The sequence below is a fragment of the Aegilops tauschii genome, chromosome 1 (assembly GCF_002575655.3).
Source record: "Aegilops tauschii subsp. strangulata cultivar AL8/78 chromosome 1, Aet v6.0, whole genome shotgun sequence".
NCBI classification, from domain to species: Eukaryota; Viridiplantae; Streptophyta; class Magnoliopsida; order Poales; family Poaceae; genus Aegilops; species Aegilops tauschii.
In genome coordinates, this window is record NC_053035.3 from 500,972,198 (window position 1) to 500,987,005 (window position 14,808).

The window sequence follows — 14,808 nt, forward strand, 5'->3', positions numbered from 1 at the left end:
CTTTCTTTTTAAATTTTTTTTCATACCCGGTTCTTTCGTTTTTCTTCTCAATTTTACTTAGCGTTTTCCTCCATTTAATTAGTGAATATGTTTCAAATTTATGAGTATTTATTTGAATTCATGAACATTATCAAATTCAAGAAAAAATTATATTCGTGGATATATTTTAAATTCAGCAACATTTATTGATTTTGTAATTTTTTTAAAAAAAATCGAGCTTTTTTAAGTTCATGAAGATTTCTTTGAATTCACAAATTTTTTAATTTGTGATTATTTTTTTAAATTATCAAACCCTTTTTAATGTATTCGCAAACATTTTCTAATTCATGCACATGTTTCAAATTCATTGATATTTTTTCAAATTCATGAACATGTTTCAAATATCTTGGGTCACCATTCTATGGATCCAACAAGATTTTGTCCTTCTTTTCTCAGCATGTTTCCGTGTTGTTTTGTGCCAACTTCAAAGCTTGTACTGCTAGGCATAGCTAGTCTGAGAGCATCTCCAGCCGTTGGCCCCCTAGAGGGCTCGAAAAATCGCCACCTGCGGGCGACCAGGCGATAGAATCGGCCTGGGGCCGAATGTGTTCCCAGCCGCCGGCCTCAGGGTCGCCCCAAAAGGCTTTTTAAAAGATATTCGGCTATTTTATTCGGCAAACGGGCATAAACTTCGGCGATTAAACAATTTTTACATAGCAAATTTAAAGTTTACTGAAAACAAAGCCCTAGACTACAGGAAGAACGCGCTCAGCGCGGCGAAGTCGCTGCCGCGCCGCCATCGCCGTTGTCCTCGTCGTCCTTCTCCTCCTTGACACGGCCGCCCCTACTAGACCCCTGCCCGGGGTCGCCCTGGCGGACCGGTGGCAGTGCGTCGTCGTCGAGAACGACGACGCCTCCCTCGTCGCAGCCACGGCGCCGAACGGCGAACTGCTCTAGGGCGCGACACTGGCGCTCTAGCTCCGTCCGCTCCCAGTCTTCGCGCGCCCACTTCAAGGCCGCCTCATCGGAGAGCCCCGGCTCCGTCTTCATGGCGGCGAGGCCTGGCTCCGTCTTCACGGCAACTAGACCCGGCTCCGTCTTCACGGCGGCGAGGCTTGGCTCCGTCTTCACGGCGGCAAGCCCCGACTCCGTCTTCGGCTTGACGAAGCTGGGAGGAGCCGAGGAGGAGGCGCGGCCGCCCTCGTTGATGACGCTGCCGGCGCTCCGGGTGCGCCGGCCGAGCGGCGTCTCCGCGGGCTCGGCCTTGACGCTGAAGGCTGAACAGCGCCGGCGACCCAGAGGAGAAGGAGCGGGATGAGGACGAAGAACAGGATGTTGTCCTCCTCGGCATCAATTGGCCGCCGCCCCGGGCCGGGGCGGTAGGGTACATCAAGGGCGGGTCGTTGCCGCCCTCGAGGTACCCGAGAACGGCGTGAAGCGAGTGCCCGGGGGCGCCCCACCACAGGCGGTGCCCCTCACTGTTCTTGGTGCCCCGCACCACCGGCTCCCCTTTGGTGGAGGCCAGCCGATGCGCCTGGGTGCTCGAAGTACGCCGCCCACGACTCATGGTTGTCGATGGCGTACTGCAGGAGGGCGCGCTGCTCCTCTGTCAGCGACGCCCGCATGCGGTCGACCTCCTCGGCGAAGTAGTCGGCGTGTGCGTTGACGTCATAATCCGATTTTTGTTGCTTTTATAGTTGTCTTTCTTTGTTTCCTCATTACTTTTTGTGTGTGATGTATGCTAAATCCCATAGCCATTGTATTGTATCTCGTTCTTATCTATATATCTATACCTACTAATAAAGAAATATATATTTTTGGTCCGTCATAACATTTTAGAATAAACCCCTTGACTTTTAGTGCAATCAACCTGCAGTAAAAAAATTAAATAAAAATGATTCGTCAAAAAAATGAAAAACAGTTCATGCAGGAATGGAACTCAGGCTGCCAGCAAAAAAATGAATAATGTCCTGGATAAGCCCACCATACACACGATGGGCCTTGACTATCTCAAGGCGTGTGAGAATCCACTACATCAGTCAAAAAATAGGTGCCAAGTGGAATCGTTCTCAAGACCTTCTGACAAGGAATAACACACGCTAATCAACTAAGCTTGTCTAAAAAAAACTAACAACTAAGCTAGATGCTGCTTGCAGAAAGAAGGAAATTTCGTTATTTTTGTTGTATGATGCATGTGCTTTGATCCAACCTACCAAGAAAACAAAATGGGTGGAGCATGCAGCACATCAGCGATACATCTAATTGTACGTGCGTCGTATATGCAATGATTGTACGCAAAGCAATTCCTTAACCTGTTTGTAAATCTTCCTATTGCCACCTGATTTTCTTTATATAAGAATCGTCGGGTCGCCTTTGGTAGTTGTCCTAGACCCCAACAACGATGCACTTTGGCAAAGAGGAAGGAAACTTGATTTCCCTACTTATGCGGCCGTCGCACGAATCACGCCCTTTTGGTCCAGTCATCGGCAATTATCCTAATGCAAAATCGGTCACAAGGAAATAAGAACCAACACACATAGCCCTTTTTCTTTTCGAAAGACTGCAGTCACATTGATGAAACATAGGAGATCCGGTTGATGGAACATGGGAGATCCGAGAACCAGACATTTTTGTGCTTCTAAAACAATAATTTCAATCAAACATAAACTCAGTATCTATTGTCGTTCTGCAGTGAAAGAACATGTGGTGCCCCCATGTTTGGTTTTGGTAATTGATGACAATCTCTATGGACTAATGGTTGTCTTGAGTTATATTTGAAAAATTTGTCCATAGGCTTTTTTAGAAGTCCATGTGTTGGTTTCAAGGTGTTTATGAGTTGACCAAGGTGCTATGAAGGAATTATTCAAATATTGATCAGGTGAGTGTTGAGCTTATTGCAAGCATGTCTTGAAAAAGAAGATTGTGTGATCATTCATGTTTATCTTCAAGACATCATCCAAATGAAGAGAGTTGGAAAGATTCAAGGTTGATCAGGACCAAGTCAAGAGTGAATCAAGTTGATCAACTCACAAAGCGTAGAAGATGTACCGAGAGGGATCAAGTGATCCCATGGTATGGTAAGCATTGTCCATTGTGCTTTGTGTACTAACACATGGTCTATGTGAGAGTTCTGTGTGGGGTTAGATACGTGTTCATGGGCTTGGGTCACGGAAGATATCACTCAACCCATGGAGAGGATGACATCAAGTGGTGATCGTCATCAATATTGCCATGTGCAAGTTCAAGTGGAGCATGACGAAGAGATCAAGTGCTTGAAGCTTGCCGTCCATTGTGGTGTCAATGGACTTGTGAAGATGTTCCGAAGAGTGGCTCACCCATAGTGGAGTATGGGGGAGCAATCATCTAGTCTTCGTCGACGCAACACAATCAAGAAAGGTGGTCCATCTTGAGGAGGACAAGATCGTCATCATCTATCTCAAGTGGATCATGCGCAAGGCAAAGGTTTGCCCTTGATAGGTTTTCTATTTTTACGGTCTCATGGTGGTAGTTTGGAGACCGGGTTATAGGATCGATAGCCGTACTATCAAGGGGGGCTCTCAAGTGAGTAGCTTGATCGTATCATTCGTCGAGAGCTCAAACCATTGCATCCTTGCATCATCTTTCTTGATTCTTATTTGTATGTTCTTTTGAGGTTTTATATCTTGTGGGTATCTTCGTGACAAGCTCTAGTTCATCGAAAACGGATTTCATATGCTTCTTCTTTTGCGTTTTCGGTGTTGGAGGTTTTACCGGTCTTATTCGACGAAGGGTTCTCACCATTTTCTCATGGGACTTTTCTAATTTCCTTATTTTTGTTAGTTCTATCAAGATTGTGTTAGCCCTTGTCGCTAGCTTTCCAACAAACTTGGTTTCGTTGAATTCGGAGTCCGTTTGCAGAAGTTGTGACAGTTTTGGTGTTCTGAAAAGGCTGCAGTTGTACTACCGCGAACAGGAGCGGATGTAATTGTTTACTACCGCTCCAGAGCGGTACTACCACGGCTTCTACAGCGGTAGTACCGCAGCTTCTACAGTGGTAGTACCGCTCCAGACCAAAAACTCGTCACAAATCCAGCGGTGGTAGGCACGGATGTATTTTTTTAGTACCGCTCACAAGCAGTAGTACCGCTACCCTTTGAGGTAGTACCGCTACCCCTAGCGGTAGTACCGTGAGGTCGAGCGGTAGTACCGCTCTGTGCGGGCTGTGAGCATAACGGTTGGATTTTTTCCCACCTATAAAAAGGGGTCTTCTTCCCCAATGGACCTTATCTCTTTAGCTCGTGTTCTTCCCCCATTGTTGACCTTCTTCGAGCTTGCTAACTCTCAATCCCTTCAATGATTCTTGCTAGTTCTTGAGGGAGAAGAGAGAGGAGATCTAGATCCACGTTTCCACCAATCACTTTCTCCTCTAAGTGAGGGGAACCCCTTGGATCTAGATCTTGGAGTTCTTCGTGTTCTTCTTTCGTTCTTCCTCTCATTTTCCTCCCTAGCATTAGTTGCTTTGGTGGGATTTGGGAGAGAAGGACTTGGGCACTCCGTGTGCCCTTGCCATTGCATTTGGTGCATCGGTTTGAGTTCTCCATGGTGATACGTGGAAGTGAAGTTTGAGAAGCTTATTACTCTTGGGTGTTTGGGCACCCTAGAGCTTGTTCCTCTTGGGTGCCTTGGCGCCCTAGACGGTTGGTGTTGTTCGGAGCTCAATCATTGTGGTGTAAAGCTCCGGGCAACCGTCGGGGTCTCCAATTAGGTTGTGGAGATCGCCCGGAGCAATTTGACGGGTACCGGTGACCGCCCCCAAGGGTTGCCAAAGTGTACGGGTTCGGTGACCGCCCTCAAGGGTCCCTTAGTGGAATCACGGCATCTTGCATTGTGCGAGGGCGTGAGGAGATTACGGTGGCCCTAGTGGCTTCTTGGAGAGCATCGTGCCTCCACACCGCTCCAAACGGAGATTAGCATCCGCAAGGGTGTGAACTTCGGGATACATCGTCGTCTCCGCGTGCCTCGGTTATCTCTTACCCGAGCCCTTTACTTACGCACTTTACTGTGTGATAGCCATATTGCTTCGTGTCATATATCTTGCTATCACTTAGTTGTTTATCTTGCTTAGCATAAGTTGTTGGTGCACATTGGTGAGCCTAGTTGTTGTAGGTTTTGTTCTTGAGAAATTAACCGTTAGGTTTTTTCCGCATTTGTTCAAGCCTAAATTGTAATTATTTTAAAGCGCCTATTCACCCCCTCTAGGCGACATCCATGATCTTTCAATTGGTATCAGAGCCTCGTCTCTCTTTGTTAGGCTTAACCGCGTAGAGAGTAAAGATGTCGACTAGGGGATTAGAATTCTCTGACACTCTTAGTTTCAAAGGCACAAATTTTGATGTTTGGGTAATTCGCATGCTTAATCTCTTTAGGGTCATCGACCCAAATTTAGAGTGAATTGTAGATATGTGTTTTCCTCCTCCAAAGGATCCTCAACGATTATCTTTAGAGGATGATAAAAACTCTTATCTCAATGCTCAAGCTTCTAATGTGCTCTTTGATGCTCTGAGCAATGTAGTTATATTTCAACTCATGCCGTTCCGGGATGCTCATGAGTTGTGGAGGAAGCTTCGAGACAAATATGGTGTGTCCAAGATTTGTGGGGATGATTGTTCTCCCTCCACCTCCGGTCGCGTTGTCTTCTCAACTGCCTCTACTTCACCTACATGTGGTTTGCCACAAGGTAATGATATGGTGAGTAGTGTTGATCATTGCAATGATGATAGTGTGCTTATTATCGATGATCCTTCACCACTATCTTATTGCAATGCTTCTTCTTTGGACTTTAACACTTCAAGCACTCCAAATGTTTCACATGCTTGTGTTGATAGTCCTTGCATATCATGTAGAAATTGCTTGACTAAATCTCATGATGATATGCTTGCTATGTCTTGTTGCCATGATAAAAATGCTTTTATTTCCTCTAGTTGTTGTGCTAACAATGTAGAGGAAACCCAACACTCCATGGAACAAGATGTGGTCTTGAATGGTGCCTCAAGGGATCCTACATCATCATCTATTTTGCCTTATGGCTAAGGCATCAAAGGTATCTCCTACTTTGAACCCCAATATGTCGCTTGATGATGATGTTAATTCTAATGATGATGAGGATAATGATGAAGAGAATGATAATATTGCTTCCTTAAAAATTAAGGGGGAAATGATTTTTAAAGCTCTTCACAAAAATAAACTTGCTCGTTCCAACTTCATGGAAATCATGTGCATTGCCATTGAGGGCAAGAAATACATTGAGGAGTTGGAATCTCATCTAGAGGAGCATGAGGTCACCATTGAGAAAATGGAAGCTCATGAGCGTGATTACGCAAATGAGGTCGCGGAGCTATCTCAAGCTCTTGAACATGAACAAACCACCTCCGAATCTCTTGAGGAGACTTTTGCTCTAGAATTATCTAGAGTGAAGGAATCTCATGATAGAGCTCTTGAGGTGGCCAATGATTTTGAAACTAAAAATGAGAAGCTTGAAGTTGCGCATGCTAAACTCCTTGAGGACTTTGGGCACCTCAAAAATGGCTCAAGGGTCATTAAGAGTGAGCTCATCAAACTCACCGAGTCTCATGCACAACTTAAAGCTTCATATTCTAAAGAGCTTGCCAAGTTGCCTTCTCCTCTTGCTATTATTGATGATGCTTGTGCTACTAACTCTATTTCTAGTGAAGCATCCATTTTGAAGGAGAATATTGAGCTACGGGCTCAACTTGAGTTGCTATCTAGCAAATATGAGAAGTTGGAAGAAAATCATGTAAAGCTCACAAGCTCTCATGATGATCTTCTAGTATCCCATAATGTGCTAAAGATAGCTCATGAGGCTATGTCTAAAGTAACTTCTAGTAAGTCGCATGTGGATACTAGCACTACTTCAAGTCAAAATGCTATCTTGCCATGTGCTAGTCCTTGTAATTCGTCTACTCATAACATTGATACTTCTTGTGATGAATTACTCTCCTTGCCCTGTTGCTCTAACGATGAAGCTTATACTTCCTCTAGTACTTGTGTTAATGCTAACCATGTAGAGGAAATTAAAGAGCTCAAGACTCAAGTCACTTCTTTGAAGAAAGACTTGGAAAAGTGACATGAAGGGAAGTCCACACTCAACAATATCTTGAGTGTGCAAAAATCCCCCAATGACAAAGGTGGACTTGTATTCAACTCCAATAAGAAGAAGAAGTCCAAGAGAAACAAGAAGAAGGGCCAAGAACAAGTCAAGAATTCGGCCAAGATTATTTTCTTCAAGTGCAAAATTAAAGGGCATCATGTTAGATCTTGCCCATTGAAGAAGAAGCCCATTAATGACAAGCAGCAAGGGAAGCGGCCACAAGTTCATTCGCATGCTCAACCTCAAGTTGAAGAAAGGCCTCTTCCCAAGAAGACTCAAGCTAATGCTTCTCAAGTTGAGAAATCAAGTGAGAAGAAAGTGAAGAGTAGACATTGCTACATATGTCGTGAGAAAGGTCACGTTGCTTCTTCATGCACTAGTGGTAACTTATCCAACCCAATTATTATTGATGATATCTATTCTCTTGGGAAGGATAAGGTTGGCAATGTGTTTGCCAAGTTTGTTGGTACTCAAAGTGTTGTGACTAACCTCTTAGGACCCAACTTGGTTGGGGACCACCAAGCTCAAACTTGATCAATAGGTGTTATTGGAGGGCATTGGAGACTTGGCTACATCATGAAGAATTAAGGGATCTTCATCATTCATATTGTCTCAAGCCAAGTCAATTGGGTTATCAACTTTCTATCTTATATCCAATATGCCTCCTTGCGGTAACTTGTACTTAAATTGTTTACATTAAAAGTTACTTGCCCCTTTGCATGTTTTGGTTTTGTTCCTTGCATGTGTTGTATATGTTGTGCTTCCAATTTGCTTATCTTGAGTAATCAAGTATGTGTGTGTTGGTTTGCACATCATGTATGTGTGTGTAGTGCGTTGAGCCTTTGCGCGTCTTGTTTGTATCTTAGTTGGCTCTTGTGAGAGATTAATGGAAAATTCTATTCTTGGGAAGTGATGTGCTTTGTGAACCTCACAATCCTATAAATGTGTGTACATGAGGAATACCATCTAGTATTGATATTACAAGATTATCTAGTCACTATGTGGTATGTCTTCTCATGAGAAATTCAAATTCTAAATATTCCATTAATTATCTCTTGTTGGATCCTTTGTTTGCCTCTTGTTTATCTTTAATTGGTATCACATTATGGGGGAGTAATATGCTATGTGTATATTACTAGCCTAGAAAATGTGTACATTTGAGATATTGTCACTTAGAATTGATATTGTAAATTATCTTGTTCCTAGGTGGCATGTTAGCTCTACAAGTTGCAAATTTGCTTGTGTGTTTGGTGTGAAGATTATGTTGGATAACCTTGCTTTCTACCACCGGGAATTATTTCCAAATACTTCTTGTCTTTTGACAATTGGTACTCACTTGTGTGGTAGAAATTATTGATCATCTTTATATTGTCTTTTGCTTTTATTTGCCTTATCTCTTGCCAAGGTTTGTGTCAACTCCCTTTGTCTTCCATATCACTTGTGGATCTTGTTAATTTCTTGATCTTGTCTAGTGTTTTCTAGATATAGTGAAAGTGGTGATCCCACCTTGTGCATTTTGTATTCGAATGCAAATTCTCTACAATGCACTAGTCTTGGGGGAGCTATCCTATTTTCCATTAAATGCTCATCTTGTGATCCTTATCAAGTGTGTGTTGGTGGAAGGCAAGCCGCTTTCTTTTTGGTACTTTGTGCCATCATGAAACTTTGTTGAGAGCTTGGTTTGTTTGGAACCATCCTCTCTTTGGGAGTTTGACATCTTTAATTTAGTGTGTATCAATGGATATCTCATTCCTCGATGTATCTGTTGTGGATATCCTCCAAGTAATGATTTATTCATTTGGTATCTTTTCTTCTCTTGGTATCGGTTCTTGAAAGTCTTGAGCATGCATATTTACTTCATGTAGTTTCTTTGGCATGCTTTCTTTCTTTGACCCAATATATAGGGGAAACTCCACCAAGTCTCAAATTGGATGAGATGTGCATGAAATTCATTTTCATATCTATATGCACATATTTGTGTGGGGTTTGTCCTATGTATTGTTGGTTCTCTAACTCTTTGGTCCCAATGAGTTTGGGTACCATTTTGTTTGTGTTGTTGTTCTAGGAACAATTGGAGATGAATTGGATGCTCGGCTCACTCACAAGGAAGGTGGTGTCACCATGTGCTTATTGGAGTCAAGCAAGGATGGTCAATGATCTACTATCTACCTTTAATTGGTATCTACTATATCCTTCCAATGCTATCTCGGTAACAAGTATCTACTCATGCATACACCTCTTACATTCAACCTTGTGTAGGTTGCATCATGGCATGAATTTCTTGATTAGTTCTTGTGATACTTGTTTCCCTTCTCAAAGCATCTCAACAATGATCTCTTGTTGATAGTTGTGATGTCTTTGATGTTCGTTTGGTTGAAGCTCATTTATATACTATAAGATAATATCTAGCCATGTGCTATGGTTTCAAGCAAATATCTTATTGGTATATTTGTGACTTCCTTTTGGATATCTTGTTCCTTCTTGTTGTAACTATTTCAGGTGTACATCCTTCTTTGCAGATATATATCATCATGATTTCATCTACCTAGAACATTATACACTTGAGAGAAATTATATCTTCATATGATATCCTTTCTTTCACGTCCACCTTGTCTTTCTTATGATTTTTCTTTGGTGGCTCCGTGAAAGCTTTTGCCTTGAGTACGGGTTATATCTTGTTGCATCTTGATGCACTCTTGTGTGGTGAAGACTATTTTCCTCATGCTTGTCTTTACGAGGCTTTTGCCATCTTAATTGGTATCCCTCGTCTTGATAAGGCTTTCATCTTCTATCTTCACCATGGGTTGTCGCAAGCCTTGTTGTTAACTCATATTTTAGTGAGCTTGTGAACCCATTTGCTTGTTGGATGTGTGTGGGGACGACATGTCATGCACCGCGTATCTCATTTACCCAAGACTATGTTGATGCTTTATGCTCATCCTTATATTAGTCTTCTCAAGTGCTTTGTCATGACTCACACACATCATTTTGGTTGAGCCTATTCTTAAGTTGCCTCTTTTACATGTTGCTCAACCATGTGCTTGTTGCAAGTGCTAGGCTTTGTTTCCTATATGCTCACTTGCACTGGTTGTGAGTTTCTATTGATTTTGGGGGAGCTATGATCCTATTTTGTGCACTTTGTATCCAATACAAATATTCTTATTTGTGCACAAATCATGGGGAGCTTCTCTAGTTTCTTTAGAACACTCCTCTGCTCATATCATAATATCATTTATTCTTGTGGCTCATAGGATCCTTGGTCTAGTTGGTTCAGTTGATATCCTTTGATTGCTTGCTTCAATTGGTATATTTTGACTGCTTGATTGCTAGTGTCTCTCTTTGTTATGTCTTTGTGGCATATCATTCTTTAGCAATCTTTGTGCCTCAATATAGTTTGTGTTCCTCCAAGTATTTACCTTTGGATATGTGTATTGCATTCCACTCTCATGTTGAGAAATACACAATTTATGGAGGACCACAATTTATATTGGGCTTCTTAGATTTTCGCCCATTTTGGCAATCGATGCCAATGGGGGAGAAGTTTCAAAGAGTTTTGTGGACAAGTTTAGAGAGTTTTCTCCTCTTGCTTCGGTTTTGTTCCTTAGCATTTGCATCTCATTCCCATGCACTATTGGTTGTTTCATTGCATGGTGATGCATAATTCCTTATATAAACTCTCTTGAAAGTGATTGTCATTAATTATCAAAATGGGGGAGATTGAAAGAACATGTGGTGCCTCCATGTTTGGTTTTGGTAATTGATGACAATCTCTATGGACTAATGGTTGTCTTGAGTTATATTTGAAGGATTTGTCCATAGGCTTTTCTTGAAGTCCATGTGTTGGTTTCAAGGAGTTTATGAGTTGACCAAGGTGCTATGAAGGAATTATCCAAAGATTGGTCATGTGAGTGTTGAGCTTATTGCAAGCATGTCTTGAAGAAGAAGAAGATTGTGTGATCATTCATGTTTACCTTCAAGACATCATCCAAATGAAGAGAGTTGGAAAGATTCAAGGTTGATCAAGACTAAGTCAAGAGTGAATCAAGTTGATCAACTCACAAAGCGTAGAAGATGTACCGAGAGGGATCAAGTGATCCCATGGTATGGTAAGCATTGTCCATTGTGCTTTGTGTACTAAACCATGGTCTATGTGAGAGTTCTGTGTGGGGTTAGGTACGTGTTCATGGGCTTGGGTCAAGAGGAAGATATCACTCAACCCATGGAGAGGATGCCATCAAGTGGTGATCGTCATCAATATTGCCATGTGCAAGTTCAAGTGGAGCATGACGAAGAGATCAAGTGCTTGAAGCTTGCCGTCCATTGTGGTGTCAATGGACTTGTGAAGATGTGCCGTAGAGTGGCTCACCCATAGTGGAGTATGGGGGAGCAATCATCTAGTCTTCATCGACCCAACGCAATCAAGAAAGGTGGTCCATCTTGAGGACGACAAGATCGTCATCATCTATCTCAAGTGGATCATGCGCAAGGCAAAGGTTTGCCCTTGATAGGTTTTCTATTTTTACGGTCTCATGGTGGTAGTTTGGAGACCGGGTTATAGGATCGATAGCCGTACTATCAAGGGGGGCTCTCAAGTGAGTAGCTTGATCGTATCATTCGTCGAGAGCTCAAACCATTGCATCCTTGCATCATCTTTCTTGATTCTTATTTGTATGTTCTTTTTAGGTTTTATAGCTTGTGGTTATCTTCGTGACAAGCTCTAGTTCATGGAAAACGGATTTCATATGCTTCTTCTTTTGCGTTTTCGGTGTTGGAGGTTTTACCGGTCTTATTCGACGAAGGGTTCTCACCATTTTCTCATGGGACTTTTCTAATTTCCTTATTTTTGTTAGTTCTATCAAGATTGTGTTAGCCCTTGTCACTAGCTTTCCAACAAACTTGGTTTCGTTGAATTTGGAGTCCGTTTGCAGAAGTTGTGGCCGTTTTGGTGTTCTGAAAAGGCTGCAGCGGTACTACCGCGGACAGGAGCGGATGTAATTTTTTACTACCGCTCCAGAGTGGTACTACCGCGGCTTCTACAGCGGTAGTACCGCTCCGAACCAAAAACTCGTCACAAGTCCAGCGGTGGTAGGCACGGATGTATTTTTTTAGTACCGCTCACAACCAGTAGTACCGCTGCCCTTTGAGGTAGTACCGCTACCCCTAGCGGTAGTACCGTGAGGTCGAGCGGTAGTACCGCTCTGTGCAGGCTGTGAGCATAACGGTTGGATTTTTCCCACCTATAAAAAGGGGTCTTCTTCCCCAATGGACCTTATCTCTTTAGCTCATGTTCTTCCCCCATCGTTGACCTTCTTCGAGCTTGCTAACTCTCAATCCCTCCAGTGATTCTTGCTAGTTCTTGAGGGAGAAGAGAGAGGAGATCTAGATCCACGTTTCCACCAATCACTTTCTCCTCTAAGTGAGGGGAACCCCTTGGATCTAGATCTTGGAGTTCTTCGTGTTCTTCTTTCGTTCTTCCTCTCATTTTCCTCCCTAGCATTAGTTGCTTTGGTGGGATTTGGGAGAGAAGGACTTGGGCACTCCGTGTGCCCTTGCCATTGCATTTGGTGCATCGGTTTGAGTTCTCCACGGTGATACGTGGAAGTGAAGTTTTAGAAGCTTATTACTCTTGGGTGTTTGGGCACCCTAGAGCTTGTTCCTCTTGGGTGCCTTGGCGCCCTAGACGGTTGGTGTTGTTCGGAGCTCAATCATTGTGGTGTAAAACTCCGGGCAACCGTCGGGGTCTCCAATTAGGTTGTGGAGATCGCCCCGAGCAATTTGACGGGTACCTGTGACCGCCCCCAAGGGTTGCCAAAGTGTACGGGTTCGGTAACCGCCCTCAAGGGTCCCTTAGTGGAATCACGGCATCTTGCATTGTGCGAGGGCGTGAGGAGATTACGGTGGCCCTAGTGGCTTCTTGGGGAGCATTGTGCCTCCACACCGCTCCAAATGGAGATTAGCATCCGCAAGGGTGTGAACTTCGGGCTACATCGTCGTCTCCGCGTGCCTCGGTTATCTCTTACCCGAGCCCTTTACTTACGCACTTTACTGTGTGATAGCCATATTGCTTTGTGTCATATATCTTGCTATCACTTAGTTGTTTATCTTGCTTAGCATAAGTTGTTGGTGCACATAGGTGAGCCTAGTTGTTGTAGGTTTTGTGCTTGATAAATTAACCGTTAGGTTTTTTCCGCATTTGTTCAAGCCTAAATCGTAATTATTTTAAAGCGCCTATTCACCCCCATCTAGGCGACATCCATGATCTTTCATGCAGTAACACATGTGTAATTGACTAGTTAAATTAAGAATTGTACCACAACAGTTAAACTCTTTAATACCACAAAAACGGTCAAGCAGGAGCATCTAGCTCTAACACAACATGGTTACAATAAGGACCCAAGGGAGGGATGGAGGGAGAGAGACGTATGTCTCCGTTGCAATGCACGGGCCTTTTTGCTAGTTTATGAAAAAGAAAATGATTCAGGTCGACTTTTTCATGCCGCGGTAACTTTTAAAAAACAAGATATACACAGTGTGGCGCTATCTAGTACGGTCTCATCAGCTCCTCCACCCTCTCAGATATCTCCACCATGGGGGACTTCCATCACCATGCTTGCTGGGGAGCAGCGCTTAATTGAACACCGAACCTAGCTCCGCCACCCCAACCATTGCTTTAGATTAATCATTACTCCCTCTGTTTTTAAATATAAGCCTTTTTAAAAATTTCAATACGGACTACATACTAAGCAAAATGAGTGAATCTACACACTAAAATATGTCTATATACATCTGTATGTAGTCCGTATTGAAATATCTAAAGATGCTTATATTTAGAAACGGAGGGAGTAGATCATAGGATTTTGAGTGCGTCCTCCGTTGGCTGTGCTTGGCGCTCCTCCACAGACAATGTGAGTAAGGGCATCTCCAATACCGACCCGTAAATTTGCTCCGACATTCGTCCGCGGACAAGGAGGACCAGTCCGCGGGCACTGATGCCGGAAGCGGTCATGCAATGCTATCCTGTATATGTCCGCCAATAACGGGCAATTTGAAATTCAAATGAAGTCTGATCCATACGCGCGCCGGATCATACGAGTGCCGGATCACAACAGCGCCGGTTCACAACCCGATCACACCCAAAAAGAGGTAAGTATGATGTAATTTTTACATGCACGATCACAAAAAAATATCAGTCCGAGTTCGTGCAAAAAATTAGATTTTCTGCCCTACCGAACTGACAGTTCGAGTTTCCATGCTCAAGGTGTTGTCATCACTGTATAGGCAGCCTTCGCTTCCTCCTCCTCCTCTGCTGCCACCATCTCCTTCTTGTCCGCCACCTCCAAATCATCTTTCTGTCGCTCCAACATCTTGCAGCGGATAGCTTGCACGATTATTCTTGCGTCGGCATCCAAAGGATCCAAATTCAAGGTCAACATCTTGGCGTCCTCCGTATCAGCAGCTATCTGCACCTTCTTCTCTTCGAGCAACGCCTTCTTCTCCTCGAGCATGGCCTTTTCTCTTCGATCAATGCCCTCTTCTTTTCGAGCGCTAGCTTCTTCCCACTCACCTCCATCAACAGTTTGAATCTCTTTGCCTTTTTCTCCTCCTTGATGTCGGACGGCTTGACATATGCCTCCTCCTTCGACAAGATGTCCTAGAACTTCTCCGTCAACTTGGCCGCACCT